Source organism: Trichogramma pretiosum, unplaced genomic scaffold (assembly GCF_000599845.2).
Source record: "Trichogramma pretiosum strain Unisexual culture from Peru unplaced genomic scaffold, Tpre_2.0 scaffold25, whole genome shotgun sequence".
NCBI classification, from domain to species: Eukaryota; Metazoa; Arthropoda; class Insecta; order Hymenoptera; family Trichogrammatidae; genus Trichogramma; species Trichogramma pretiosum.
Window position 1 is genome coordinate 432,865 of NW_019641621.1, and position 9,637 is coordinate 442,501.

Consider the following 9,637-nt stretch of genomic DNA (forward strand, 5'->3'; position numbering starts at 1 on the left):
TCTCGTGTCTCATTTTTTCCGCCAATATATAAAAAGGAGATTATTTATTTTGCAGATTATACCTTTGCCGAGAGACGAGTTCGAGATGCTGAAAATTGTGGATGATTTCAAACGCCGAGCGAAATTGTACAAATTACTTTACAATCATTGGATAACAACTGCCAACAGGGTAGGTTTTCTATATTTTCGCTCCTATCCTTTTGCGCAGGCCAAAAATTTTTTGTGTCAATGTTATACTCGCGCGAGGTTGTCTGGAGCACAGCCATAAATTTCATTCGCCTCTTTCTCCGCGTAGATCTAATTAATTTAATTTGGCGCGCGCGAGAATTTTTTGGTACGCGAACTAATTAGGAGTATTTGATTATCCAAATCGACAATAATGACTTCGGACTCGGTTGATTCGATCAAGAACAATTTGACGCGAACGGAATTTTACAGCTCGTTTCTTATATCCGCGTCGAACGAGAAAATCTTTCTTCGACTCTCACTCTTATCAATTATTTATTTATTAATCATTTCCATTTTTTTTTCTCTTTATAAAATTCAAATTCTCAACGGATATTATTTTAACAAGTCCTCGAATTATTTTCTCGAGCATAAACGCGAAGAAAGAAAGCCGCGCTCGCCGTAATCCATTCCGGGGACACAAGTCCAAACCAATTTAAATGAATATGAGCTGTGACGCGTAGAGAGCAGAGCAGAGCGTAGGCCTCGAAAAGTTCAAAAAAGCTTTAGATCGCGAACCGGCCATCTCTCCTCTGTCGTCTCTCGGTCGCTTCTGTCTATCATTTGTAATTTCTATTTTCAAAGTTCTTAACTGAAGTTTTTCAATAGTTGTCGCGAGGCATCTCTCTCTCTCCCACCTCTCGGCTCTCTCGGCTGCTGCTGCTTCTCTCGCGTGCTTAGTATTACTGTAGAAAAATAATAGACGGCCATCCGAGAGAGAGTATACAGCTTTTAGCTTCCTCACTCACTCGCTCTCTCGGCGAGCGAAAGTATGATGTAAGTTTTATTATTTTTGCGCACAAAGAGGGTTAAATTGAAATGATAACGCAATGAACATTTGGCCTCGCGATCTTTTTCTTTACTTGCGCAGAAAGTGTAGGGAGGAAAGAGAAAAATCAGCGTAATCCATTTCTGCTGCTGCTGCTGCTACTACTTCTCTACAAAGCCTCTCGGTAGTATAGCCGACTAACTATAAAGATTTATTATCGTCCATATAACGTTTGTAATAAACTTTGACTGAGATTCTCTCGCGCGAGCTCTCTCCTCCAGGCATCAATCATATTTGAACATTCAAATAACTAGAATTTGATCCTTTATCTCGATAAAAGTGCTCGAGTCAAAAAAAGTAGTAGTCGTAGCAGCAGCAGCAGCAGCACTAGTGGCTCTTATGGGGTAGGTAAAATAGAGAAAAGCTCTCTTCCATTCTTTTCCTTTTCTCTCTTCTCTCTTTTTTTTTTCATCATCATCCTCCGTATATCCGTAAAGGTAATAGAAGAAATCGTTGAGAAATCCGCCGGGCAGCAGCAGCAGCAACAAGCGGTCCCCCAGGAAGAAATTCCTTACTTTTTCTACTTGCGAGACGAGGTAGAGAACGACGACTCGGGCGTGGGCATCGACTCGTGCCCGGACAGCGACGACGACGAGGACGGCAAATGCTGTATCGGTCAAGAAAGGATCACTTGGCGGAACACCCATTTATTTTTTAATTTAATGGACGAATGACGGAAAAAGGAAGAGAGAGAGGCAAAATAAAAATAAAAAAAAAAAAGAGGAAAAAAGAAGGATAATGGCAACTAGAAACGGAATTTAGCTGGAGTACAGCAGAGAGAGCGAACGTTGTCGAGCTTTGCGCCTTTTTACCCGGATGACGAGGACGACGAGAGGAGAGGGAAACACCTGCTGAATAACGGCAATGGTCATGCGAGGATTATCTCGAGATTAAAGTATTAAACATTTATTCATAATATTTTGCTCCATTATATAGAGAAAAAAAAATTACTGGATGTATTTATATACATTTTTTATTTGAAATTTCACGTAACATCTGCTATATAAAAAAGAAAAAACTGCGTAACGTTATTTATCTCATTCAATGTCTGGCTCTGGATTTATAATCATTAATCAAGCGTCGATTGTTTATTTATCGTACATCTTATTTTGCGAAAATCAAAAGCAGACGATAGCGATAATTTTCTCGGGTTGGGGCGCCCCCGCTGTCTCTACAGCTCTTCGCTCTGTATCAAAGACTAACCCCTAGGAGTGAAATACGGACGTCGGTGTAAATTGAACAAAATCAATACTCGCGTTAGCGAGTAGTAGTAGTCGTCGTCGTCGTCGCAGGAGGATAGGTATAGGTGGCGGCAAAAAAAAAATAAAATAAAATAAAATAAAATAAAAATAAAATTCATGACTGAAGCTCTATCTATACCGAGTACTAAAACTGTATCGTTGACAGTGAATACGTTCGCACCACGCCGCCGCCGCGCCACCGAGAATATACACTTCTTTTGGGTCAGCATAAATTTCTATTGCACAATTTTCATATGAAAAGAGCAGCAGTGGCAGCAGCAGCAGCGACACAGCTAGAAGGCAGAAGACATATATATAGCTCTCTCTCTCTCTTTCTCTGTCTCTCTCTCTCTCTCCCTCGCTATCCTAAGGTAAATGTAGTATACCCGAGAAAAGCAGCAGCAGTTGCGCAGCTTTTCTCGCATAACCTCGTGAGATTTCGCATTTTATAGAGTGCGAGGCAAGCTAGAAGGGTAGGTAGGGAAAGAGAGAGGGAGTAAGAGACAGAGAAAGGAGAGAGAGAGTGGGAAAATGCAAGAAAACGAAACTGCACACGCCACTTCGTATATAGAGCCCTCGAGAGCGAAGGCGGAGGCGCTTGAAGATCGACGTTAACCCATTAAGAGGGAGTGTGAGAGGGTATATAGCAGTAGCAGCAGCAGCAGCAGAAGGCCGAAGATAAACGTCTGTGCATGTATGCATATACATGTGCGCGCCTTCCTCCTCCTCCTTATACTCTCCATCTCTTCACTTATATGTGTCTGTGTGTGTGGCTCTGTAACTACACGCCTCGAGCGCTTACTCGGCGACTTTGAGATAAATTAATTTGGAAAATAGATTATTTGAAAGCGCGCACACACACGTATTATTATACAGACACGATGATCGTCCGGGAAATAATGCTCGATTTACTTTTCGCTATACGTAAAGACCGTGTCCGACATTTTCCATGCGAATGTGTATACATGTATATTTTTGTCTTTGTTGTAGGTGCAGCTTTTGAATAAGGAATAAGCGTATCGAATACATATTGTGTGTATATATACATTGTAAAAGAGAGTAAGGTAAACGCTTTATTGTGTACGTTTATACGTAACTGCACCCAGGCTTAGAGAGCCGGGGAAAAATATATATAAATGTTTCAAAAAGGCATTAACCCACCCACAAAGCCCAAAGCTTTAGCAACAAAAAAAGAAGAAGGAAGGAAGGAAGAGAGACAGAGACAGAGAGAAAAAAGTTGGGTTTTCTCTGTCAAGCCGAGGGTTTGTGCTTTTGAAACTAGTGATGTGAGCATTTCGCGAAACTCCGCAGAAGCATGAGAAAGCTTGTATAAATAACAAAAAAATTTAGAGATAAGAAATGTTTCTCGTATAATGAACCCCATGAAAAGCTCAGCGTTATAATCGTCATTTTCTATTAATCGAAAGATTAGACCTGAGTGAGCGCGAGAGATAGAAACGATACTTTCGATTTTCTTTTTTTTTTTCTTTTTTGACTTCACGATATTCTCTGCTGCTGCTGTGCTAATACTGCAGCTTGGGTATATAAACGAATACAAGGAATAAGCTTCGCTCTCTCTCTCGGACTTTGGCTCGGGGGAAAAGAATGGGGTTTTAGCCGAAGGCGCGCGCGTAAAATAAAGCCTGACCTAAAACGCGATGGGAACAAATATACCGTACTACTACTACTACTACGCACCGTGAGGCAGAAAAACTTGCGCGAAAGACTTTTTTTTTTGTAAAAGAGTCGAGCGAAAATATCAGAAAATGCGCGTCGACAGAGAGAGAGAGAGATATCTTTTGACAGCTTATCAATTTTTTTTTTTTCATACAGGATCACGCACTTTTGAGGAAACATTAATCGTATAATAACTGAGCACTTGCGCAGAGAGAGAGAGAGAGAGAGAGGCCGAAACTTTAATTCATTTCCGCGCGAGACTCGCCGATCTTTTAATTCTTTTCTCGCGAAAAGTTAGAGGCAGAGAGTCAAGAGCGTCGTCGTCGTCGTCCTTGTTTACGAGTAAATCTATTGCGAACTCTTGGAGAGCCTTAAGCAGCTCGGAGGGCTGCTGCTGCCGCTGCTCGTTGCACATGCATGAAAGAGAGAGAGAAAAAAAAGTTTTTTTCCTACTCTCTGTCTCTCTCTTTCCGACGAGCGAGCTCGACTTAATTGTCACTGCGAGAGAGAGAGAGCGAATATTCAATAGGCGAATATCCTTTGATTTAATCGCATAATAGTTTTGCCGTTTCTCTCGACAGAGAGAAAAAAAAAAGAAAAATCGCTTTTTAGTCGTCGTTCGAGCGTGAACATCTATCATCGGCCTGAACTATATATTCACGAGGAAATCATCTCCTCCCTCTCTCGCGAACGGCAAAACAAATCTCGAACATATGAATCTCTAAGCGTTGAAAATTTGTTCATACGGCACTATAAATAATAAAATATAGGAAACTCTAGTTATAAGCACGAGATTTTCTTCATCCACATTTTTTTGGCTGTTGTTTTACTTTCGCCAACTCGCAGTCTCTCTTCCTGTCTGCCCATATAGTTTATCAATTCGTTGGCGCGGTTGCGAGTTGCGCTTTCAGCCGATATAGTCGGAGAAAATGCCTGAGACTGACGTATCAGAAACGCGCAGCTGCTCTCTCTCTACTCGCGCGGTGGCACACGGCTCTGTAATCAATCTAAAAACGCAGTGAATTTTTCACCGCGGTGAGAATCGCCATTAAAACAAAGGAATTACCGGAGTGCGTGTCACAGCGGCGGCAGCTCTTTTTTGCCCTCTCTCTACTCTTCGAGTACTTTGAAATTCAAATTTTTCACACTTATTCCAAGTACACACGGTATTTTAGAATATACGACCGAAACAATGATTGCCGCGCTGTTGTGTGTGTGTTTTTTTTATGTACTTTTTATGGTAATAAAGTGGCGGGCTGTTGTAAATCACACAACAATTTGTTAAAGCTCGATCGATATTACATTCCGTATACATTATGAAACCCAAGATTCGATATCGCTCGTCCGATCGCGACTCGATAAGAGCGTTTTTTTCCAAAAATTAAAATATCGTACGTTTCGCTGCTGGTATAATACCTTCGAGTAGGGGGCCGAGAGACACACATATCCTTACCCCCCCCCCACCGTGGCAGGGAGAGTTAGATTGGTTTTCTGCCGCAGACAGAAGAAGAGATTACTTATCTACATATATGCTCGCGCGCGCGGCCTGTATGGAAAATTTGAAATACCTTGGCCCGTCTGTGTGTGTGTGTGTGTTCGCCAAAAGAGTGATACGAGACTCTTGCTGCTCTCACTGACCATTTCTCGTTTTGGCCACCGCACACCACCGCCGCCGCCAAGTTCCATTGTAGGGTCTCTGCTTTTATATTAACTCAGGAGCCTTACACGTTCCTGCGGTGGCTACGGCGGCTACGGCCCTCTCAGTATTATTTTCCATTTAAACAAAAAGCCGTTTTATACGAGCCCTCGAGAGAGCCGCATCGTAGGTATTAAACGGTTCTCTCTCTCTCTTTCTCTCGGTATAATTATCTTTTGTTACTCCAGGTTCGTCCGTGTGCTCGCTGTGAAAATTAAAGCGATTATTTACATATTTTTTAACGATAAATATTTAGACAATTTCGCAAAGTCGAACACTAATGGCTAACATTAATTATCCCGCATTCTTTATACGTAATGATAATAATTTTATAAAAAAAGTAAGAAGTCAATTTGTGAAAACTATATATACGCGAGCGAGCGCGACACAAAGGGCGTCGCGATCGATATCGGCGCGTACTCTTTTAATATAAAAGTTGTTGAAAACTTCGGTGTAAAATAGTATTGAAAATTTTGAACTGTGTGTGACGTGTCGGCGGCGGCGGCGGGGACAGACGCTCTCCTTTAATCAATGGTGTGCCTTAACGACGATTCGCCTCCTCGGGATATAGGTGGTAGGTAGGTAGTGCGGCTTGCTGCTGCTGTGCCGAGAGAGAAGACGAATTACCTCGGCAATGATGGTTCGACTCCTACTTTTGCGAAATTAAATTTTACAATCGCTCGGCATCAATTATTTAACCTCCGCCGAGAAATAAATTAACCGAGATAATGCTAAAGCGAGGATAGCTCGTGGAGCTTCTGCATTTCGGTTATGCTGCATTGACGTATGAATCTCTTTTTTTTCTTCTTCGTCGTCGTTGTTGCGTTGCGTTTTATACACAAGAGAATTACCGGGGGCTGCTCTGCTCTGAATCCGACGTCTCAGAGAGAGAGAGAAAGAGTTCCGCGTAGTACGTTTCGTTCGGTGCAACATACGCAACGGGACTTTTCGGTTGTTTTCTTTTCTTGTTGCGTAGTAGCGTAGCGCGAGTGAATATAAACTCCTTGAGCTATTCTCGCTGAAATTTTCCTTTTTTCCTTCTGTGTCGTTTTTTTTTTTGTTTTTTATTTATCGGTGAAACGAGATTCGAGTCGAGACAATACAGAGAAAACATTCTTGTAAAACTCCTCCCGCGAGCGCAGCGCAACAACTGCTCGCGTCTTTCCTCTCTGTCTCTCTCTAAATCCGCGTTCCCCGAAAAAACGAGTTTCGGCATTTAATTTGAAAAATCTAATTTCAAATTCAGATACACACACACGCTCGCGCTGTTGCTGCTGCTGAGAGGGGATGTATTGGAATTTCTGACGCACACACATATACACACACGTTTGCAGTGAATCGAGCCGAGGTGTTCAATTTTAAAACGAGAAACGCGAAATCGATTCAAATCATCGCGGTTGTGGATTTAGTTAAAAAAAAAAGGAAAAGGATAGAAAAGAGATAAAAAGTAAACGGGGTGAGCGAGGAAACGAGCCTATAAAGTAGTACATCCGAAAATGAGGATGAGCCGGGCGTGCGCCGATCGAGAGCCGCAAGTATATTATAACGGGTGCACGACTATTTAGAGCATTATTTCGTGCCGTAACGCCGTCAAATAAAATAATTTATGCAATTCGTTATATATATACTAAAACACACACACACACACATACACACACACACAAACGAAGTAGTTATCAGTGGCGGGGAAGACTACGTGATCGATGAAATTTTTACCCGCGTGCATAATATCCGCGAATAAAAATGCAAATACTCTCTCTCTCTCTCTCTCTTGAATGTTTCATGACTGACAATGGATATATACAATATTCTTTTTTTTTCTAATTAACTTGAATATATCATGTACAAAAGCGGACTTTTGACATTTCACGGACGCCGCGCACACAGCCTCGCGCTCGAATCGACTTGTTAGTGTATAGGTAGGTAGGTGAGGGGTGCACTCTACTTTTTCGGTTATAAATTATCGACAGCTTTCTCGCGGAGCACAGTTTCGAATAAGACGCGTCAGAAACTCAAATATCCACTCCCAAACAACGCGCAAACCTCGATACAACGGAATAGAGAGAGATGGCCTAGCCCCGAAAGTCGGGTGCTGCTGTGCAGCGCGTGGTGTGTGTGTCCCGCGCGCCTCTTTGAAATGATGACAAAAGTTTTATTTAATTGGAGCGTCTATCTTGTGGTATCTCTCTCTCTCTCTCTCTACGCTACGCTACTCTATACTTGCGCGTCGAGCGCGTGGCATGGCATTTGCGCGATCCTTCTGTATATACTATATATACACGTGCGCCAGAGAGAGAGGATGAAATGAGTTTTTAAATGAATGTTTTAGGGGGTACAGTCTGGGGGTAGAAGAGGATATATTTGATTGGGATCGTCTCGCGTTTCATTGCGTTATACGCGCTATATATAAATCCTCATAGGAAATGCACAAGCACTCCGGGGCTCTCTGCAGCGAGGCAAGCAAGCAAGCACGTGTGAGACACGTCGCGAGCTGCGCGCGAGAGAAACGAAATGTCGAGGATATATATTATATATAAGTAAAAGGAAGAAACATCGGGTAAAAAGGAGAGCGAGAGAGAGAGAGAGGATTTTTTATGGGGCCAGCAGAAGCAGCAGCATCGCAAGCTTCACACACACGCACACACATATACACGGGCAAGTTGTCCTTATTATAGTCAGCGCGCGGGCGGCACATTTATAGATCATATATTATTGCAGTCTAGCGAAAAGAGATAAAGAGAGAGAGAGATAGAGCGTGGTATAGAGAGCGAGCAACGGAAATAGCACGGAAAAGCTTATGTATATGGGGAGTCGGTGGAGAGTGAGAGAAACTGCAGAAAAGAAAAAGGCACGAGCGAGAGAGAGTAGAGTAGAGAGAGATCGGATGGAGGGATGTGTAAGCGGGGGCGGTTGGTCGGCGGGGGGCTGAGAGGAGGAGGAGGCAGCGACGGCATCGTGGATGCGATTTTCGTGCTATAGTACGCCTGCGCCAGCAGCAGCACAGCAGCTTTTCTCTCAGCTGCAGCTTTAGCGCTTGCCGAGCATTGTCGTCGTCGTCGTCGTGGAGAGAGAGAGAGTATATAGCACGCGCGATACTACACTTGCGGATACGTATATAGCAGCAGCAGCCTCCGCACATGCACCTCTCGCTCTGCGCTATTGCTTGGCTGCGCTGCGTTGCAAGCGGCGTGGCGCAATGGCATTTTGCCTCCCTTCTCTCTCTCTCTCTCTGCTGCTATATAGCCGGTTCGACGCTGCGCTGTCCCGTATATATATACAGCGAGAGGGAGAGAGACGGACCGTTTGCATAGGGGCAGTGGCATCGTCGTCGTCGTCGTCGTCGTCGTCGTATGCTGCTGTGCCGAGGGAGGTGGTGGTGGTGGTGGTGGCGGCGCACACGAGAGAGGGACTACTCTGCTCTCTACTCTCTACTCTACTCGGAGGATCGGAGGGTATAAACTCGCTGCTCGCAGCGCCAGCAGCGATAGTATAGCGCATAGGGCCGACGAGAGTACAGAGAGAGAGAGCAGAGGCAGAGAGTCTGTCCGCGGTCGAGTGTGCCCGCACACATCCTGTACTATCTCGCGCTTACGTACATTGAGCTGTCAAATAAGTGCGTGTGTGACTGTGAAACGATCTGCCGTTAAATTTTCCTTTATATTCGTGATGAATTTCTGTACAGAAGCAGCGATAATAACTAAAACTGTGCAGAGGCAACTCTAGCTCGCTCGCCGTTGCGATATATTTGAAAATCCGTGAGCGCGCGCGCCAAATTCAAAGCTCGTCGTCTCTCGCGCGCTTTCACGCACTTTAATACTACTAACTAACTAACCGATTGTAATCATGAAACTGCGATGCGTTAACAATCGACTTCGTCCTCCCGGAGCGACCTCCTCCTTGTTCATCGTCGTCGTGGGACCCGATCGTTTCGACGAGTGCGCTGCGTCGTCGAGTCGAGCGACGACCACC